Genomic DNA, 21,400 nt, shown 5'->3' with positions numbered 1-21,400 from the left:
TAATGGGCACATCAGGCTGAGCACACCAGAAGCACGACTCCCTCACATGGCGGCTGGCCACGCCCCCCCATAACGCTCATATATGGCAATCATTCCTATACACTTTGTAAGGACATGCCTAGCTGATTCAAGTTCCTGCTTATCGCAGCAAATTCTTCACGTTCTCTCTGAAGCTGGCATACCCGTCCATGCTCCTCTAGTTTCTAAGATATCCAGCCGGTTAAGCCTAATATTCAAAAATATCTGTCGTGTTATCAATGATGGACAAAGTTTAAGGTATCCTTGGATTCCCTTATAGTTAAAAGGCATCCTAGCGAAGGTTGATAAAGATTTCATATTAGCAACCTGCCCGTGACTTTTTACCCAATCGAGTTTCCCAGCAGTGTTTTTCAAAGATTTTAGCATCACCACTTCAGCATATTCACACCTAGGGGTCCAACACAATTCCTCAAAGAAACCCTCATTGGTACTTTTGAATTTATTCAAGGTCCTATTTGTACCATTCTTCAAAGACGTACTAAGTATTGACAAGAAGGTGTCGGGTGGGGCAAACATGATCTTTAAGTATAACTTCGGTCTATTGAGGCAAACCAGGGTGTTAAGGGAGATTAATCCCATTTCCAATCGGATGGCCTCTATAGGAGTGTAGTTACACACTCCTAGAATTCTACCCCATATACAACCTTCAATCTTATCCGCCCATGATGTCCATTCTCTATAAGATGCCCCCAGGCCCCACTGAAAGGCTGTAGCCAATTTCTGCTTGTAGATGGTACGAATCCTGCATAGGTTATAACCAGCAGTTTTATTTCAAATTGTGGAGATAACCCCCATAGTAGAGTGAACCTTGGCTCTCTTATTTGCCTGCAGAGGCCCCTTTGCCCCCTTATTATATGACTCGATTTCGTGGCCTAAGTATGTATAGGAGTTAACCCTTTTAATAGCAACTATATTACAAGGGATAGTGATCTTATTACATCTGTTAGGTCCAATGGCCATGAATTGTGTCTTGGTTGTATTCACTTTCAGGCCATTCTTCTCAGCATAAGAGGAAACTGCTCTCGCACTATTGCAGATACCGATATACGTATTATCAAAAATGACAATATCATCTGAATAGCAGATCCATCCCATCTTATTAATACCAATTTGAGGAAAAGCATTCATTTTTTTGACAAATATTTCACCAAAATCATCCCTGTCTTACTCCCAACCTAACTGGTATGGAGTCCGACATTAGGCCCATGTTATTTAACCTTACACTAGTGGTATTATTTTCATACATCAGCCTACAGATATACAGTAAATGCGCTGACATCCCCATACGTTCACATTTTTCCCACAGCAATTGTCTGTTAACCATACCGAATGCCGAGGAGAAGTCAACATACAGGATATGTAAAGGTAACTCATTTGGGGCATTTGCCTCTTCTACCAGAGTATTAACCATGAGTATATAGTCAAACGTTGAATGGCCCTTTTGAAAGCCAGTTTGGGCTTTATTAAGGGTGTTATTATTTAATACCCATAAATTGATTTCCTTGAGGACTAATGTGCAGAAAATCTTACTAGGCATATCCGTAAGTGCCAATAGGCGGTAGTTACCAGGAAGATTTCTATTTCCACATTTAAAAATGGGAATCGTTATCAAGGTTTTCCAAGTGTTTGGAATAACCCCAGACCTCAAGATTTTCTGATAGATAATGAGCAAGATATCTGCCCAAATATCAATATTTTGCTTGATGACAACATTACATAGTCCATCAGGGCCTGGAACCCTGGATCTCTTTAACTGTTTTATGATGTCAACAATATCCTCACGTAAAATCTTAAAATTTGCAATTGTTTTTTTTTTCCAACAGTACAAGATTTCCTCTAAATTTGTCGTCAAGGTATGACGCCCAAGTATGATTATCTATACAGCACAGCAGTTGATGGTTCCCATTGCCTGAAATGGCCCTGTAATTTGCCCAGAGTACCACCGGTTAACAGTATTTTTACCATGGCTTGCCAGTTTACATTCTCACTGGATTTCTACTTTATTATTATCACAACAGACAGTTCTAGCACACTACAAAATACAACCCACCCTGTAAAGGACTGCAGAGGACAGACAGTTTCAAGAAGGAAAGTGGATGCACTCTGCAGCCTGGCCTAAACGGCACTCAGGGTCAGGAATCGTTGTCTCAGTGCTGGTTGGTGGGTCTGAAGCATTGGTTGAGGCATCTCGGACGATGTTAATGACTGTGGCGTGACAACAGTCAGCGGTGCAGTCGGTTGTAGCTCTCGGGGCTTGACTGGCTCTAAAATGTCCTTCAAGGCAGACGCTCGTTGATACTTGTTGATGCACTCCTCCTAGCGTCTTCACTGGGCTCGTGTCGTCCTTTAAGGCAGACGGCCCGGCCCAAAGCTGAGGAGAGTGTTGCAGGCAAGAGCCTTGTTTTTGGTTTGGTTCAGAAACTCTGTGGCATTTCCCACCTGGGAAGCTTGCTTGCAGAGCCTATTAGGGCACGCTGTGTACTACTGGTTACCGGTACTGGGGTTGCTGGAGGGTCCTCTGGATTCAGTATCTCCCTCTGTTCCCTCGGAGATGTGTTGGGGAGGGATCTTGCTTCCCTCTTGGATGTCCAGGCTTTCCTTCACTGGCAGAAGATGTAAGGCAGACTGTACCTTCAGCCAGGGTCCAATGCTGAATTCTTCTTGTTACCCCTTGCAAAGTCTTCAGTTGATCTGCCCAAAAGAGGGGCTCAACCCTCTTTTAAAGCCAAATGGGCACCGGTGATTGGTGTAGGACAAGCCTACCTTAATGAAGCAATCCTGGGTTCCCACCAAGAATCTCCTGTATGCTTGAGGTCATAACCAGAGTGCTTTGCAACAGAAAAGGTAAAGGGGTGAAAACAAGTAATGCGCATGAGACATTGTTTCCCGATACCGTGGAAGCTGAATGCTGACCGAAAGGTGGAAAGCATCTCTCTTTGAAGTGGCAGTTTATGAGTAAAATGAAACGCAAGTGCCTAATTTAGTTTTCAGTAAGAAGTCCACATCTTGCAACATATTAAAGGATGAAGCAAACATCGTAGAAGTGGTTGAGGCTGAAGCAAGTACACGTTTTACCCAAGCCCATAGAGTGAACTCTATAAAAGTGAATCCCGCTCATTTAAGAACTATACACCAGTGTTCTGAAGTTGTTGATACCGGTTGTTGAAGTTGTTACCCAAGAGCCCTCTACATTAAATGTGTCAAGATCATCCAAAGCTGGAAGAGTGGCACAACAGCTTTTGGTTAACCATTGGAGGAAAGGGGTATACGAAGCTGGGGAAGGGAGGTAGGTACTTGTTAAAAGAAGCTGTTTTAAAATGTTCATGGCTGAGACTATTTGAAAGGAGAAGAAGTTGTCTGAAAGCAAGAAGCAGAGTTTGTGGTAGCTGCAAGACAGGCAGAGAGGCTGCCCTTTCTTGCCATACAAGAGAGAAGAGTGCCTTGCCAACCTGTAGAGGTCGAAGCAGTCTTGTTAAAGTTGCCTAATGTTGAAATTGCAGCTGTAGCAGCAAACTTGCTTAAATCAGAAGTTGTAGTAGCAGCAGTAGAACTGTGGTCATCAATAGTCGTGTCAGAATTGTACTAGCTGGAAGAAGTAGACGCTGAAGCCAACTGTGGGGCAAGGGAGCCTGTTCTCACACTTTTTATAGTAAAAGGAAGTTTCTGAAGACAGAGTAAACTGTAAGCAGAAGCATCCTGACAAACGTTGTATAAAAGACTCTACAGAAGTTCAAAATAGAGCAGTTGATGCAAGTCGAAGTTGTACTTTTGGTTTCAACTTTACCTATTCTTTCCTGGAAGGAAGTCATCCAGGAAACCCCATTGGTGCTGTTGTTTATTTGTGGAACTGTAAAAGGGGAATATTTTCATCAAGCAAAGAAGAGACATTTGCCAGTGGATTTTTATTTTCGAGACTTTGGATAAGAATTTGTGTTCCTTGGAGGAAAGTGACTTTGGCACATTCCTGCGGAGCAGGATCTGCCTAGGACCACTAGGAGTCATCCAAGACACTGGTTGTTTGGTAGCCTTTTATTTTAGATGTTTTAATGTTGCTTTGAAGGTTTATGTTCTTTAGTGTGAGGGTTTGTGTTATGAATGCTAGGAGGTTTTTCCATAGATCTTAGAGTAGGCAGGGAATCCCCTGGTTGAGTAGGTTTAGTTAGGGTTTATTTTAGAATTTTGTGTACAATAAAATGGCAAATCATTACAAAACTAAACATAATCATGAGTCTCATAGTACTGACCCCTCACGGCAGTTTTTAAGTTTAAAGCAAAACTGCTTTATCATTACTGAGGATTCCCAGCTGAACGACGGGAAATATTCATGAGCATGTGAAACCATGAAAGATACCAATGCTTGAGAACAGGAGTTACAGGTAAGTTACTTGTTCCTTGCAGCAATATCATGAAAGGGAACCACGTAGGACATCCTAAATCTGCCAAAAAGATCAAACTTTGTCATTATGCCACTTGTAACACTTGAAATGTGGTCTACAGTTTATGCTGCCCCAGTAGCAAGTTTTATGTTGGACAAATATCATCTAAGGCACGTGAACAGTGGACTGAACACAGGTCTAACATTTGTATTGGTAACTGTGGCGGGTAGAAAGAAGGAGGCGGACACTTGAAGGACATTATTACTGGTGTTTACTAAAATAAAAAAGATAAGGCCTATATTTCCCTATTGCTACAGAGGTATTCCTGCCTGCTTAAATAACTAAAGGTGCTCATTAGGAAGTTCTAAATGAATATGTCCAAGGTCCAAAACTAGTTCTAACTGACCCTACCACTATTTTAACTAACCTAAATTATACTAAGAGAATATCTCCCCTCTCCGGATTATCTCTTTGGGCAATATCTCTTCTTAACTGTGTAGTTCTCTTCAATAAGATATCTTTAAATAGTCTCTTGCCACCTTCTGCACAAGATCTTGTAACTCTTTCACAATGCACTTGGGTTTTGTCTCCCCTTTAGGGAGAGTTTTTCCACAGTCCTTTTTATCACTCTTTCTTATACTTTGATCCAGGCGTATTTGTCTTTCTGACTCTTGTAACCCAGGTCTTCTTAGGTTGTGTATCCTTTGTAGTGACTTGACCTTCCACCTCTCCTGGGGCTGCTCAGTTTGTTTATCTCTCCTTTTATCTGGTTCGATTGATTTTATTTTCCATTCATATGTATAGACTTCTCTCTCTGGTTTCCTCCACTCTTGATTTCTTAGCCCATGGGGTATTTCCCCCTCTTACCACTGTGTTTGGCCCAGTTCTTAATATCTCCTCTTTCGGGCGTATTCGTTATTCTCTTTATCACATGAATTCAGTTCCCATTAAATGGCTTTATATTTAGTATCTCGTCAATTTCACTGGGACGTGTTTCTCCTGCTCCATAGCTCTTTCTCGGGGGCCTCCCTGTTCTCCCATGCTCCCCCCTACCTCTGTATCTACAGGGGAATGCTATTGGGCTTGGCACTCGCTCAGGTTCTCTTCCTCTGCTCCGCATCTCATGCTTCTTGTTGTCAGTGTCCTGCCATCGATCCTCTCTCTTGTTGTGACCCAGTATGGATGCGGGTTGTAGTGCGTCTCGTTGACTCCCCAGCTGGGTGGTTTCGGCACTGTTTGTAGGGTGCACAGCCCACCACAACGTCATTGTGCTCAAGCCACCACCAGGATAAGGATTCCCTTCTCCTCAGCTTCTCTCTATTTGGAAATGCCAGGCCTCCAGCGTTTCCCTCTGATGCTCAGGAGTCCTCTGAAAGTCGTGGGCTCTGCTGCTCTCTTCGGCTTTGCCTCCCTCAGGCATCATAGCGGCAGGGGGCATTCCCTGCTTATGCTCCTCTCTCTCTCTCTCTCTCTGTGTTTCGCCTCACCTCTGTGTGCTCTCCCCTTTCAGCCTCCTCGTCTCAGTTAAATGTATGTCTCTCCTTAAGGAAACAGATCCTCATACTCGGGCATAAATTAGTATTTTTGTTTTGTCTTCGGCCAAGTCTCTGGTTCTTATAATGCTCTTCACATCTTTTAGTCCAATATATGCTACCATGGTGGATGGTCTATGGAGTACCTCACAGGAACAGGAGTTCTTGTCCTCAAAAGGGGAGTCTCTCCCAATGAGGTCCCACTTGCCTGGAGCGCTAGGGATAGTCTTGCGTGGTGGGCTTACATTACTAACCTCAAAGAGGGAGGCTTCCCGTTGGGTAGAAGGGGCAAATACCCTTGATTCTTCACATAACCTAAAGTCTCCAGTTGCTCATTATTTCGAGGAACAGAGACACACCGTTGCCCAACTTAAGTGTGTAGTGTTAGACGTAGTACATCAGTCTCCCCCACGGGTCATTTTCCTAAGAAAATTACACAGAGAACTGTTCTGGAACTATAAATTAGACTCAATGCACCCACTGGGAATGAATTACTAATTCTATCTTGGAGCATTTTTATAAAGTCCTTCAAGGATCACCTGAGTAGGGGAGTCCGGAGTAGGGGAGTCCGGAGCTGCACTCAGGAGAGTACCGTAGGTGAGACGCTGTATTCCAACGGGACGGTAGGTGAAGAAATCACAGAAGCCTTGTTATGCAGGGCCCAATGTCCCAAACCCAAAGAAGGAAAAACCTGTCATCCCAGAGCAAACCCCGAAAAAGGGGAAAGTAAAATAAGACAAAGACATAACTTCCATCCCAACATCTCTTTGTCTTCCCCTAGTTCTGATCATGGGAAGTGTTACACAGACCAATGCTCTCATGTCTGGGTATTTGAAATAGGGAATAATCTGACACCCAAAAAATCACCTTTGGGATACAAAACCAGGGCCTGGGGTTTTCTCTCTAACCTTTTCCAATCGCCTTGTAATAATATAACCTGTAAATATCAACTCTCATCTTGTTTGGTATCACTCTCCCCATTTCCAACATGTACTGGGTCGAGGAAGAGGCGATCGAGAGCAATTAAGATTTTCCCCAAGGTTAACATGGGAAGGCAGGGAGAGGCCTACTATTACCAACTACCAGTGACACTTTACACTAATCATTCACACCTGACTTCACTTGACTCCACTGAGAACTATAAAAGGGTGTGGTTCTGCACAGGTGGGAGGGCAGCATTTGGGAGAGCAGAAGGGAGGCTGTGTGGCTGAGTCCAGCAGGGGATCCCGTCTCAGTCCCAGACGAATTCCTACCAAGAACTTTGAGTGAGTAGGAGAGCAAGCAGGAGAGCGAATTGGGAGGAGAACCGAGACGCCAGGGTTGCCCAGGACCGGAGGCCAGAGACTGGGATGGCGAGATGCTCAAAAGCGGCAGATCGAAAGATCTGAAGAGTGGTGAGGGAGCTATGTCTCCAGGGAGCCAAGAAGGGTCCATTAATGGGAGCCGAGAGACGTGCTGGTCCTCTGCGGAACCTGTGAATGCGAATGTTCGTCCCTGTGGGCCGTTGAAACAGTCCAGGAGTCTCCGAGGGGCAGGCGGTGAGACCCTGTCCACGGAATGAACAGCCGTTGTGGAGCTTAAGCGCAGAAGTCAGCCTGGTGAGTGTTCGATTGAAGGTAATGTAAAGATTAAACAAGGCAACGATGCAAGTAACAGTGTAAGCACAAAAGTAGGGAAATGCGTTTGTATGAAATAATAAATGGAAGGAAGTCAGACAACAAAGTGATGTGAGTGTAAAGAGGGCTAGACGTCCATGGAAAAGGTGCAAGAGGCACGAAAGTAAAAGACAGTGTAAAAAGGGTACGAGGGACCCCGAAAGAAAGAAACAAGTGCGGAAGTGCATGAAAGAGTGAAAGAAGCAGGCAAGAGGCACAAAACAGAGAAGGGATAAAGGACAGTGCAAGTGTGCACGACAAAGGGAAAAGTACAGAGAACAAAGAGAGGGGCAAGAGGGTCAGAGTGGTCGCGCTGAGGAAAAGCAAAGAGCCTGGCATAACTGCTGAACCCATATGCATGCGACTTACATTGGCCGAACCCTTACCCCCACCGGTGAATAATTTGGACCACAAACTTTATGAAGTGTTGGCAATAAAAAGGCCGTAGGATTTTATTGTGCAGATATGGTTATGGGAATAACAATAAGGAAGCAATGGTGTTCCTAAAAGGTGGGCCCTCTTTGGTTTCTTCTGCCCATCGACCTGTCCTGAAGACGAATGAATGTCCGACTATCCATGCTGAAAAAGGGGGGGACTATATTAGCTGTGGTTTGATGTATCTCTTGTAGCAGTCTGATTTCCATCCCCCTATGTTTTTTAGTTGTTGTGAGGCCAGACCTTCTTGCCATGCTGAGGTAGCGGCCCCGATTCTAAAGGAGTGGGTGCTCCAGCACCCCTTTAAGTTGGTAGCGGCTTAGTGCGGAGGCATCCTTGTGGATTAGAAACCCCCCCCCCCCCACTTTGTGCCTTTGTGCATAATAAAGGTTGGTGATGCACACCGGGCAGTTTGTTGCATCATCAATGCAGCAAACGTTGATGGTTCATTTGGCTCCCGTTTTGCCTGTTGGATGTCTATGCTGATGCTGTCCTGTCTGACTCTGGCCTCCATGATGCCTAAACCGTTGTTGGCTTTGGTGCTGGAGGCGATGAGTTCTCCCATCCGAAAAGCCCCGAAATAAGCCAGAAAAAAATGCTGTTTTAAATAGCATGGTCTCATATGGATGCCAGCATATGCTCTCCAGCTGGCCTGCTATCTTTACTAGATTGTTGAAATCTAGGGGGCGGCGGGTGTCTACCTGGGGTCCCTCCATTCTGCCACAGCCTTTCATGGCATAGGAGATCAGGGCGTTCTGGGTGGGGTCTGAGTCCCCCCGTATTTTTGAAAAATATGAAATTGCTACCAGGTGTCTTTTTGCCCAGTCTCTCTTAAAACCCTGTTCATGCGCCCATTTTTAAAATATTTCTATATCTTTAATCGTTAGTAATTCTACGTGGTTTAAACCTGTGGCTCTAAATACTGTTTGTAAGCACTTATTGTACTGAGCTGTGGTGGTGCTTGCCAGTGCTTTCGCTGCCGTCTCTGTTAGGAACCCCGAGTCAGGGTTCGTGCTCTCTGTGGGCAGCGTGTTGTTGGCACCCGATTTTGAGGTGCCTGGTTCTTGTTGGGCATCCCGGCCTTGGCTCTCTGGCGCTGGCGTTGATGCCATTTTTCTTAGTTTCCCATTATTGACCAGCATTCCGCTGGTATTGCCATCATCTGTTCCTGGGCGTGTGGTGCTAGCTCCCAGAATCTTGGCCACTGAAAGCGAGATAAAGCATTTGCAATATTATTATCTGCTCCAGAGATGTGTTTCACTTTGACCACAATGTTTTCTTGCAGTGTGACTGCTGTAATGGCTCGTAGGACTTTCAGCACTAAATGGCATTTGGTAGATCTTCTGTTTATGGAGCCTACCACGGCCATGTTGTCACAGCAGACCAAGAGTTCCGTGTTAGCTAGCTGTCTGCCCCAGATGTGTAGGGTTAGCCAAATGGGAAATTTTTCTAGGATGGTGATGTTTTTTGTCCACCCTGCCGATTGCCATGATTTGAGCCAGTGTCCTGCCACCCATTCTGTATCTAGTATGTCTCCAAAACCCCTGCTCCTGGCTGCATTAGTGAATAGGACCCTTTTTGTCCATGTATTCAATGGTGTGCGCCAAAGTGAGGTCCCGTTGAATTTTCTGAGGGAATTCACCCAAATTTCCAGATCTTGTTTCACCTCTTTGCCTAGCCGGATGTGTAGGTGGGGTTTGGTGTATGATTTGATTTTTAGTTCTAGACTTCTGGAGAATACCCTCCCCTGGGCGATGATTCTGGCTGCAAAGTTGAGACTTCCCGCCAGTGACTGGATTTCGTTTACAGTGCCCTTGTGTTTTGTTGTTAGGCCTTATATTTTTTCCAGGAGTTCTACTATCTTTGTTTTTGGGATTTTGCACAAACCCCATGCAGAGTCTATCTCAATCCCCAGAAAGATTATGTTGGTGGTTGGTTTGGTCATCTTCTTTGTTGTCAGGGGGATGTCCCATAGTGCGGCCATCCTTTCTAACTTGGCCAGTGCTCTACTGCATTCTTCGGACTCTGCTGGTCCCATTACCATGAAGTCGTCGTGGTAGTGTACTACTTTGGCCCCTGGTCTCTGTTTTTGGAATGCCCATTGGAAAAAAGAGCTGAACTGCTCGAATAGGGTGCAGGATACTGCGCATCCCATGGGGAGGCATCTGTTGACATAGAATTTGTTTTTGAAAGTAAACCCTAGCCATTGTTGAGAGTCTGGGTGAACTGGTAATAGTCTAAAGGCAGATTCAATATCTAGTTTGGCCATCAGGGCGTTCCTACCACATTCTTGTATGAGTCTTACTGCTTCTTGGAAGTGTGTGTAGGGTACCGCAGATTCAGTGTGCTGGAGGCCGTCATTCAGTGATTGGCCTTTGGGCTAGGACAAATGATGAATTAGCCTAATTTTCCCAGGTTCTTTTTTGGGACCCATCCTAGGGGGGATATTATGTACTCTGTGAAAGGCATGGAGTCCCAGGGGCCTGCAATCCTGCCTAGTAGCAATTCATTCTCAATTTTGCTCTCCACCATTTCCGGGTTGTCCCTGGCTGACTTCAGTTTTTTGGGATATTCTGTGTCCCTGTTCCCTTGAAAGGGATGATGAAACCGTTGGAGAAACCTTGCAGGATTGCCTCGCTGGTTTCTTTGTCTGGGTAATTCATCAATGCTTCTCTACAATTGTTTGGATTGATGGGGGTTCTACCTGGTTCTAAAAGTGGGGTTGGCAGTGCGGGTTTGATGCTAATCTTTTGCATTTTTGGCTGGAAGTCTGGTGCAATTGCTTGCTGCATGATCGCCGTTGCAGTTTGTGCAAGTGTGTTTATACTAGAATTCCTTCCCCCAGGTGCACAGGTTTTTTTCTGAAATTCCTGCATGGGATATTAGTTTTGGGGCAGTGATTTTTGTTCTGTCTGTGGGCATTAGACTTAGCCGCCCATGGGTGGTTCTTCCGAAAGGGCTGTTCCCCCTTTTTGTGTTTTTCACTTTCAGAAAATCTGGGGCCCTGTGAATTTCTGTTATTTTTGGGTGTTGCTTGGGTAGCCTCTTCCTCTGATGGAGGCTCAGCGTTTAGAATGTATAAGTCATTCTGTACCTCGTCCCATTCTATGGCCGGCCTCTCTGACATACTCTGCCTAAATCTAATATCATATGCTACCCAGGTTTTTCCCCTTTGAGCGATTTTTACTTCTCTGACTTTGTCCATGTCAGCCCATAGGTTTGCACCATCCCCGGGGAATTTTTCCTCGTATATAGTTGCCAGGATGGCGAAGGATTGCAACCAATTGTCCCAATTCTGCTCTACCTGGGCGTTTCTGGCTATGGCTTTTTCCTCTATCTTTTTGGGATCCCTAAAAGCATCTCTCCCTTTCCATTGGGCTTCTATAAGTGAAAAGATTTCGATGAACTCTTTTGCCCATATAGCTTCTTTGATTGTAATGTCAATGCTCCATGCCAGGCATATTTTGTATCTGTTCAGGATTTCTGTCTGGAAGGATTTCAGCTTTTGGTCTAATTGGGCACTGCTGATAATTACCATGTCTGATGGGCTGTTGTTGTTTGCCCCTGTTTGCCCCGGTGTGTTTGCATTGGGGGTTGCCCAGGCTTTTAGTGCACCTGTCGGGTCTGGTGTTGCCGCTGTTGACGTAAGTGGAGCTATGGCAGCTGCTGTTGGTGCTGTTATCGTGTGGGGCAGAGGTGTTGCTGGGGGTGGTGGTGTTGGTGTTGTTGGTATTGTTCTGGGTGGCGGGGGGTTTACAATGATGTCGGGTTCTAGTGGTATGATGGGGCTTGTAGGCCTGGTCCCATCTGGGTGGATTTGTTGTTTACCCCTAATTCCGAGCAATAATTGTTGCATTTCACTCATGTTTTCGCATAATTTTGACAGTTTTTTGTTTTTGTTACCCTTTCTCATGCCCTTGACTTCCTTTTCTTTGGTGGTGGTGGGTCGTCCTCCTGTCCGGGTGGCATGGGCACCCCTTCTTTTGATAGACCATATATGTTTTCTCTGACCCAGGCCCAGCCATAATGCCATAATGTTCGGCTGTCTCAATTGCTGCTAGCAGGTGATGTGGTTTGGGTTTCTGCGGGGGGTTGTGGGTTCCTGCGGTTTTCGTTTGGGAGCCATTATTCTTTGCCTGTTTGAGTGGAAAGAAATATACTTCGTGTAACTAACCAGCTGTTTTTTACAAGTTGAACATATATGCACGGTTTGCTTGTTGCCCCATAAAATTGAACTTTGAACAAAATGCTATGTTGTGGCCCGTTTTGGGTAACTGGCTGATGCTGCGTCTGTAAAGCTTAAAAGTCTAGGTTTTTTCTACTGCCTGTTCAGCAAATTGTATTAACCTGTAGCCTGGCAGATATAATTCCTTTGCCAATTTTTATTTATTTGCCCCTTGTTTCGCGTATGCCTAAAGGAGAAAAAATTGCATACCTTTTAAGTGCTTTTTAATATTTGCACTGTGTGGCGGGTGCGGGATTTGAACCCCTATTGTTGCTGCGCTTTCTTATTCTAAGACTTCTGCGTTGCCACTGAGCTATTCGCACCGCTCTCTGCCATATCCCGTTTTTGGAGGCTAAAAATCGTTAGTGCCTGAGTTCAATAGGGCAGGGCAGTTTAAAGTATGCTGCCCGATGTATTTGTTGATTACTTTATACATGAAACTTTCACGAACAATTCCCCTGTGTAAAGTAAGTTGTCCGATGCCTTTGTCGTTTAGCATTCTAAACGTGCTACTTTTAAATAAACATTTCTCCCGCGTTTGTCCAACTGATAAGGTACGTCTTTAAAAAATTATACTTTTGTTCTTGCTGGGTAAACACAATGCGGGTTCCGTCTCTTTAGAGAGTTCTGCTTTTGGCCAGCTGCCAGGGGGATGTTTATTTCAGTGTCTAAAGGCTAACAAACCTTTCGTTTGCCTCGCAGCCCGGCGCAGGGGCTCACTTACTTGATTATGTGAAATTGACATGCCGTTTTGCGCCGGGCTGCCTTGTTTGTTTTTCTTCCGCTCGATCGGCTGCGATACAACGCCCTGCTCTCTGGCTCACCGTGCGCTCCTGCTGGGGCTCCCTGTGTCCTCCTTTCACCGTTCTCCTGCCCAGGATCACCTTTCTGAACAGAACAATGTTCGGGAAGGAAAAAAGATGCTGCGGTTACAATGAACTTTTGATAGAAGGGGAAATGCTGAGCAAACAGCGTTTCCAAAGAAGCAAAGAGTGGAGGATGCTGAGTCAACAGCAAACCTCCTGTTTGTTTGGGTCCCCGTTCAGGGTCCACAAACAGATTGTACCTTCTGAGAGCTTGTTGCTCTTAATTATAAGACCCAGGGGATCTCTGGGTCTTTGATGTGTGTAGTGGGGGATGTAGACCAACCCCCAGGCCGGTGTAGCCGACTGTCTGGCCCCCTGAGGGGAGGGAGGTCTTTCAACCTCTTCCCTGCCTGACTGTTGGTTCTCCTAGATGCTTAGCACCCTATTGCTTTGTGGAAGGGTGAGGTGATTGTTGACACCTCACCCTTCCCGTGTTTTGTGTGGCAGAGACTGCATGTCTCTGTGTCAATGGGGGAGAGGGAGCCGGCTTGGGGGTGGGGGCTGTCCCTCTCCCGGGCCTGCCTGAATGGTAACAGCAGTTACCCTGCCTCACCTTGGGTGGCCCTGCGGCATTGCCCATTTTCTAAAGCCTCTGATTCTACCCCATGAGAGGATGGCATAAAAGACAGGAGATATATAAGGAAAAGGCACATCCTGACCAGCTGAATTGGTGTTTAAAACTAGAGGTGCCTACTCTTGAGGAAGAGCGCCCTGAGAAACTACAAAGGAACTGTGACAGACTTTGGGGATCATTACAAGGTTGGCGGTAAGGGGTTAACGGTGCCGGTAATGGTGCCGGAGCTGTCAACCCATCACCGCACCATTACGAGTCAACTTGCGGGGCCCTGCAAAGGGTGCCTGGTAAAACCAGGTGCCCTTAGCGGTTCCCACTAGCAGACCAGGGAGCTAACAACGGACCCGTTATAAACAGGCCAGTTGTTAGCTCCCTCCCCATTCCCATTGAGCCTTATGGGGGCTCGAATGAGAATGGGGATGTACCGGGTCTGGGTTCCTCAAATGAGGAATTACCGGGTCCTCCAAGGTTGGATTTGCCCGGTAATTCGTCATTTAAGGAACCCGGTACCCGGTAAGGAGGTAACCATGCCGCAAATTGCGGCATGGTTACCTCCAAGGTCGTAATGACCCCCTTTGTGTTTTGTGTTTTGAAGACAGGAAGAGTCCTTAGCTTTGGTAAGGGAACCCTGAGAGGTCTATTGAGGAAAGCAGACTTTGTGTTTTGTAGGCTGGAAGAGGCCTGCACTTGGGAAACTGAACCCTGAAGGGCCTATTGAGCAAAGTAAAGTGAACAAGTTGAAGCTTGGGGAAGGGAACCCCAAGGAACCCAAAAGACACAGAAGGCATTTAAAATCACTGTAAGGGCCCTGTGAAGGTGGTTTTACGAACAGCCCTGTTGAGTGATCCCATCTGTGTGACATTGACCATATTGGACCTGGTGAGAAGGCCACCTGAAACCAACTTTGGTTTGGCCATTTTTGTTGAATCACTTTTTTTCCTTTTCAAAAGACTTCACTCATATTTTTGTAAAGCGTGAGGGTGAGCATAGGTTTAGACACAGGGCCTCATTACACGGATGGCGGTAGGGATTTACCGGTACCGGTAAAATACCGGTACCGGTAAATCCCTACCGCCTTACTACGAGGTTCCTTTGCGGGTTGGGGGATTTAACACCTGCTTTTTGCAGGCGTTAAAATCCAACCCGCTAAGGGACCTCGGAGCTAATTACGGCACCGCAAAATTGCGGTGCCGTAATTAGCGCCTTCCCCATTCCCATAGAGCCCTATGGGGCAGAAATGGGAATGGGGAAGGGCAATGGCGGAAGGGGGATTTACCGCCCCTCCAACCTTGGAATGGGGCGGTAAATCCCCTTTCCGCCAAGGCGGTGCCGGTATTTTACCGGCATGAGCCATGGCGCTAATAGTGCCATGGCTCACCACCTACCGGGTAATGAGGCCCACAGACTTTTATTTTGGACTATTATACAACGACGCCCATTAGAAACATAAGTTAATGGAACAATCCCTTCAGAGTTAGGGCAAGTCTGGCATTCTGCCAACCCTGGAACCTTTGTGAATACACGTTCACGTTTTTAAACAAATCTTTTTGAGTCTGTGTTCTCTTGATACCATGCCTGTTTCACATAACTTATCAGCTAAATATGTGATTCTAATTTACTGCTTTTTGTAAATATTCTTTATCTGGATTTCAGCCTATACTCAGAATGGTCATCCTCCTTGAACAATTTAGCTTAGTGTATCATGATTCACAAGAATAATGTTCATTTTTATTGATATATTTTTCCTATTTTTCCCAAAACTATATTGACACAGTTGACATGTTAACTGCTATACTTACACATGTACTTTCCTTTCAACTGCTTAGATTGTAAGTATTTAATATTAACTTCATTTGAGTATATCTGACTACTGCTTGTTTTCTCTATATTATTATTTTGATCTTACATTCAATTTAGTCAACATGGCGTGTTTATGTCTGTGTAAACCCACAGCTTTTCCATCTCGCTTCATATTTATACATCGATAGTTTCACATTTTTATGACTTTTCTTACCACTTATATGTTTTTCTCTTGTCCTTTGTTACTTTTTAGATTTCAATTTATGTTCACTCGTTAACATTGCTCCAATTATTTCTCTTCATTTTTACTCATGGTTGACTTCTTTATGAGTTACCTGATGCATCACATTATGCCATCATGTTAAGTACGTAACAGCACAATCGATAACAATTCCAGTTATTCTTTTAGCTCTGTTGCAATCTCCCGCTGCTGTAAGCGATCGTACCATCCGCAATGTCATTCAGTATGTTTTCTATCATTCAATTACATTACGTCAGTTACGTAATGACATCATCATTCAGATTCATCCATTTTGTTCATGCAAACAATCGTTACTGTTGGAGACGTTGGCATCATCTCTCACACAATTGGCCCTATTTTTATGATCAGTTCCCTTTGATTGGGTATTTACTCATAGTCCTCTGGTCTAGGCATATCTAGCCATAGAGCCTTACTATTTCCATTTAATCTTTTATTACAGATAGCACTATATATATAACAATCTGAATGGATTCCTGCCATCTCATTAAGGGACACCCATAGTTGGTTATTTCTCTAACAGATTATAACCTATATTTCTTATTTTTGGCTTATCCCCTTATTTTCTCTTTCCTTTATACTTTTCTTTATTTCAGATACCACATTGAATTATTTAGTACCTCTTTCGAAATGTTATCTCCTCCATAAGATTTACACCAACAAGTGTTACTTGCTTGGTCAATTGGAACACCGAAAGGTATTGTATAATATAGTCTTATTCATTTAATATTATACACAAGGGCCTTGTTAAATCTCTTTGTATGATATATATTGACATTATTAAACAATTCCTATTCATTGGTAGCTTCCAAATAATTGGTGTAATTCTTTTACTTGTTATTTATTAGATTTTGAATACAAATGCTCCTGAAGAAGGGGTCATCTAGTCCTGAAATGCATTGAGCTTTGAACTATGAACTATGGAAGCGATCAAACAGTGAAGTTAATTGTTTTCCTTCACATCCTTAAAAATACTTTCTGAAGAAATTCTTCATCATTGAAATGTGTTAAGTCTATGTATTAAGTTCATTTTCCAAAAGCAAAGTATTATGTAGTTACATTCTATGTTTTTATCGTGTAAATCTTCAAACCTTTGACTGTTTTTCAGTATATTGGTGTGGAGAGGATGGAAGTATTCTAAGGACTCTGACAGAGCAACCTAAGCTTGAATCCCATTCCTTTGTTTGGAGACTGGTCTCCAGTATTAAGCGTGTTATAAACAATGAATTCATGTATTTTTTAAAGTATGGGACTATAGAAGGGAAAAGTGCAAATACTTGGATAGCAGCACATTCTGCAGCTCTGGCACCCGGCGTATTGAAATGTCTGCCTGCCATCTTTGGTCCCTCTCTATATGGGGGAGATCAACATTGCAACTAAGACCTGTAGCTTCCCACTTTCCATCATAATGTGTTATATCCAGATTCAATCCATGCAAGCGCTCCAACTAACCAGGTGACCTGGGACTTCAGACTGCAGCTGCTGTGCTCCACTGCTCTCTGCTTTATTTAACAGGAGTTTAAGCTTTCTCAATACCAGTGGAACCTTCTCACTCCACCTTCAGCAGCCAGTAGCACTGCATCTCCCTTTTCCCCCTGCCTCCCTCTACCCAGCAACCGACACAGCGTACCCATCCACTGTAGAACCCATCCACTTGGCCCATTCCACGTAAGTGCATTTATGTTCACTAGAAGCTGGCCACCGTTTTTTGACGGAGGCAGAGTATGTCATTTGTGTGCACCAGAGCCCTCCCTACAGCCCGATTGGCTGCTCATCATCTATTATGACCAATCGAGGGAGTCGGCGAGGCGAATCTGGCCTCCGCTCCAAGGCCCGCTCTAAGGCCTTTGTCTCTGTCTGGCCTGCTCACGCTACCTTAAGCAGCCAGCAGGACTGCATCTCCTTTTTCCCCCCTGCCTCCCTCTACCCAGCAACCGTCACAGCAAACGCGAGGAACCCATACACTGGGCCCATTCCACGTAAGTGCATCTATGTGCACTAGAAGATGGCCGCTGTTTTTTGCTGGAGGCAGAGTGCCTCGTTTGTGTGCCCCGGAGTCGTCCCTACAGCCTGATTGGCTGCTCAACATCTATTATGACCAATCGAGGGAGCCTGCAAGGCAAAGCGGCCCCTGCTCCAAGGCCCGCTCTAAGGCCTTTGTCTCTGTCTGGCTTGCTTCCTCCCCCTTCAGCAGCCAGCAGGACTGCATCTCCTTTTTCCACCCGGCCTCCCTCTACCCAGCGTCCGACACGGCAAACAAGAGGAACCCATACACTGGCCCATTCCACGTAAGTGCTTCTATGTGCACTAGAAGATGGCCGCCGTTTTTTGACAGAGGCAGAGTGCCTCGTTTGTGTGCCCCCGAGCCCTCCCTACAGCCCGAATGGCTGCTGATCATCTATTATGACCAATCGAGAGAGCCGGTGAGGGGATCCCGGCCACTGCCCCAAGGCCTGCTCTAAGGCCTTTGTATCTGTCTGGCCTGTCCGGCCTGGATGGTGTGCCATGCCGCAACCCCCCCTTTTCCCCTTCTCCTTCTCCCTCGCCTCTTCACCCTTCTGTGACTCTGGTGGCTTTCTTTCAACTGCCCACTAGCTGCCTGTGTGCCATCCTGCAGCATCTCGAGCACTGCAACTGCCGATACATAGCTTCTGTGCATGCTTTCCTTTTCACGCCACCTGCTCGTGCCGGCAGATTGACAACTTTTAATGTGAACAGAGGATTGCATTATGAGTTAATCAACACCATTGGGATTTGTATTCATATGTGTACTCTCTGGACACCTGAACTTTGGTGTGCTTCTACATCCTTGCATCCCCCATCCATTACTACATATGCATGCTCCCACTTTCCTTTCTACCACCCTCATCTGCTCACTGTCCATTCTCCCCTCCGTTTCTCTTCCCCCCCCCCTACTCCCCTTCCATTATGTCTCAGCACTTGCACTATCTTTATTTCGTCAGGCCTAGTAAGGTAGTTCTGTTCCATGTTCTGTCCGTTGTTTGTTCGTTATCACCTGTTTGTACCATTGTCTCACTTAGCACATGTCCAATCTGAATGACTCTAGGCCTAGTAAGATTGTTGTCTCAGCTGCATTTACCCTTGTCCCCTCCCCTGCCTTGAAGCACTTGTAGCTCTTCTCTTGTGTATCAGCGCTATACAAATTCCTCTGTCTGTGCTACCTCCCCCCCAGCCGCTACACCTTTTTACTCTATTTTGTATAAGTGTGTAAGGCACTTTGAAAAACTAAGGATCGTCATCAGACCTGAAAGAGTTATCTACACATATGCACATGTTTCCTGTACCTTACTGCCCTGAGCAGACTTGTAATCATTCCGAATTTCAAGGGCTCTGAATGACTGTTTGTGTTTTTTTCCACTGTTTCCCCTCCTCATTGAGCGCTTTAGAACACCTGTAAAATTATGTATAGGTGCTATATAAATAAACAATACCAATACTAACTCTTCTGACGTAAAAAAAATAAACGGTCACGCTAATGGCAAGCCTGAGTGTGAATAGCTTTCAGCCCCTTGTCTGTGGCGTACAGGTCTAGTTATTGCCCTGAACCCTTGCTGAGGCCCTGATGCACACAGAGAGCGGCGGTGGGGGGAGTTTGCTATAATATGACAAATTAATTTTAACTCACAAGTTGAACTAGATAGTGGTGTCCCCTTTCACCTTCGTTATTTGTAGTAGGCATCAAGCATATTTTTTCAGAGCCAATATTCTAGGATCTAATCTTGGAAAAGTGACTTTAGAAATTAAATACTATGCATATGATATCCTCATATAGTCTACCATAGGGGATGACCCAATTAACAACAAATACTACATAGCTTTAGAAACATCTCAGTGTATAAAACCAACAGTTCTCAATCCAAACTAATGACCTGCAATTATAACAACGTTTCAGCACCATGAAAACAATGAATAACACCATGGAGAAAGAATAATTATAATTGCCAGACACACGACATGCCAGAGAAACAGCAGTGACTGCAGCCATGCCTGTGCAGGCAAAGGGGCAAGACGTGAGGCTTTGAGTTTTTTTTTTTTACTTTACACCTATGTAACCCAGACCTGGGAAAATATTAGATACAGATTGGCCCACAGTCAAGTGAGCATTGGAACCAATGGAAAGGGGTCAGGGATAGAGCCAGGAAGAGAACAGTATACAATGAGAGTAAATGAGTGAAAGTGTTTGGTATGTGGTTGAGGCAGAGAGAGACCAAGGGAAGGACGGATGGTGGAGTGGAGTGCTGAAGTGTTGGTGGCAGAGCTGATGTAGAGTGCAGGTGAGGTATTGGGTCTGAGAGAAAGTAGTACCAGTACATTGTGATGTGGTGAGGGGGATGTAAAACGTTAGTGAGAAGGAGAGCAAGAAATGTATATATAGATAGGGGGAAGTGTAGTGGGGATTATAGACAGAGTGATTGGCAAAGAGCGTGTACAGTAGGAGGGTGTGGAGTGGCTGCAAGGTGGTATTCGGCGCAGTAGCGATGGAGGGGTAAAGAGGGAGGGCGGAGATAGAAGAGACAGTGTGGTAACATTAGGGTACTAAGGTGTAGATAGTGCATTGTGTGTTCAAGAGGCAAAGGGAGTGGAGTGGAGAGGAGAGGGGTGAGGAGAGAGGCGAGGAGAATGGTGTGGAGAGAGGTGAAGAGAGAGGTGAGGAATTAGTGGAGACATTGGAGGGACAGAAAGTAAGATGGAGAGGAGAGAAAAAAGGGTCAAGGGTGTGAGAGAAGACATTGGAAGCCGAGGGGTGAATGAGAGTAGAGTAGATGGTGAGGCGGAAGCAGAAATAGATCAGGGAAAGGAGGGAGTGTGTGCGTGAGAGAATGGACAATGATGCCTAACATTAGCACAATAAAATAAATCTTTCCTGTTGAGAAAACCAGGATAATGTTAAGTTAGGGAACCCTTAAAAGAACCCTGAGGAAGCCAAATAGATAAGATGTTACACCTTAGGCCCTCAACTAAAGCTAGCCTTAAATAGTAAATATTACTGATTGCTAGTTGGGACTCCTGGGTTATACATTTCTCTATTTTCAAAATAATGACCCTTGAAACATCCTTTGGTGTCCGGGAGTTAATGGAACCATCTGTGACACTACAAAATCCTTAGTGACAGAAGTGAAACACCGGCAGAGATGGCTAGACAATATTAGGAAATACGTTCAGAATTTATTCCAGTAGAGCTACTGTTAAACACAATAAGTTGGACTCATAAAATGATTATTCATGCAAATTTACAGAGACAATATTTCTTCATGCGTCACAATGCATGTAATACACCAACAAAATGAAATAATTTGCATTGGAAAAAAATACTGTCCTAAATGTCATTATGAAAATGCTAATGTACTATAAATGTTAACATCTTGAGAAAAAGTAAAGTTCTCCTGGGAGGCTGTGGGTAAGAGGTTCAGAGAAGGCAAGTTTAAGGACACAGGCACACTCTTTAAACATAAACATTTTATTGTACCTTAATTATGGAACCTGTCAAAGGGTGGTGAATAATATATTCAATATGATAATTATCTCTAGATATATTTTGATGAAAAAACTGGGTAAGTCCAACCGATATTGTGGATAGAAATGCTAGTATATAAGAGAAGAGACACAGAGTAGAGACA

The 21,400-nt window shown here is 44.8% G+C and overlaps 1 protein-coding gene across 1 annotated transcript in view; it reads left to right on the top strand.

Moving 5' to 3' along the window:
• CYP39A1 (cytochrome P450 family 39 subfamily A member 1) overlaps positions 1–21,400 on the top strand; it is a 747,125-nt gene that overhangs the window by 270,375 nt on the left and 455,350 nt on the right. The window lies entirely within an intron of this gene.

This window comes from Ambystoma mexicanum, chromosome 4p (assembly GCF_040938575.1).
Source record: "Ambystoma mexicanum isolate Mex_15411 chromosome 4p, UKY_AmexF1_1, whole genome shotgun sequence".
NCBI lineage: Eukaryota > Metazoa > Chordata > Amphibia > Caudata > Ambystomatidae > Ambystoma > Ambystoma mexicanum.
The sequence above is the reverse complement of the archived record's forward strand: the minus strand, read 5'-3'. Positions and strand labels throughout refer to the sequence as shown.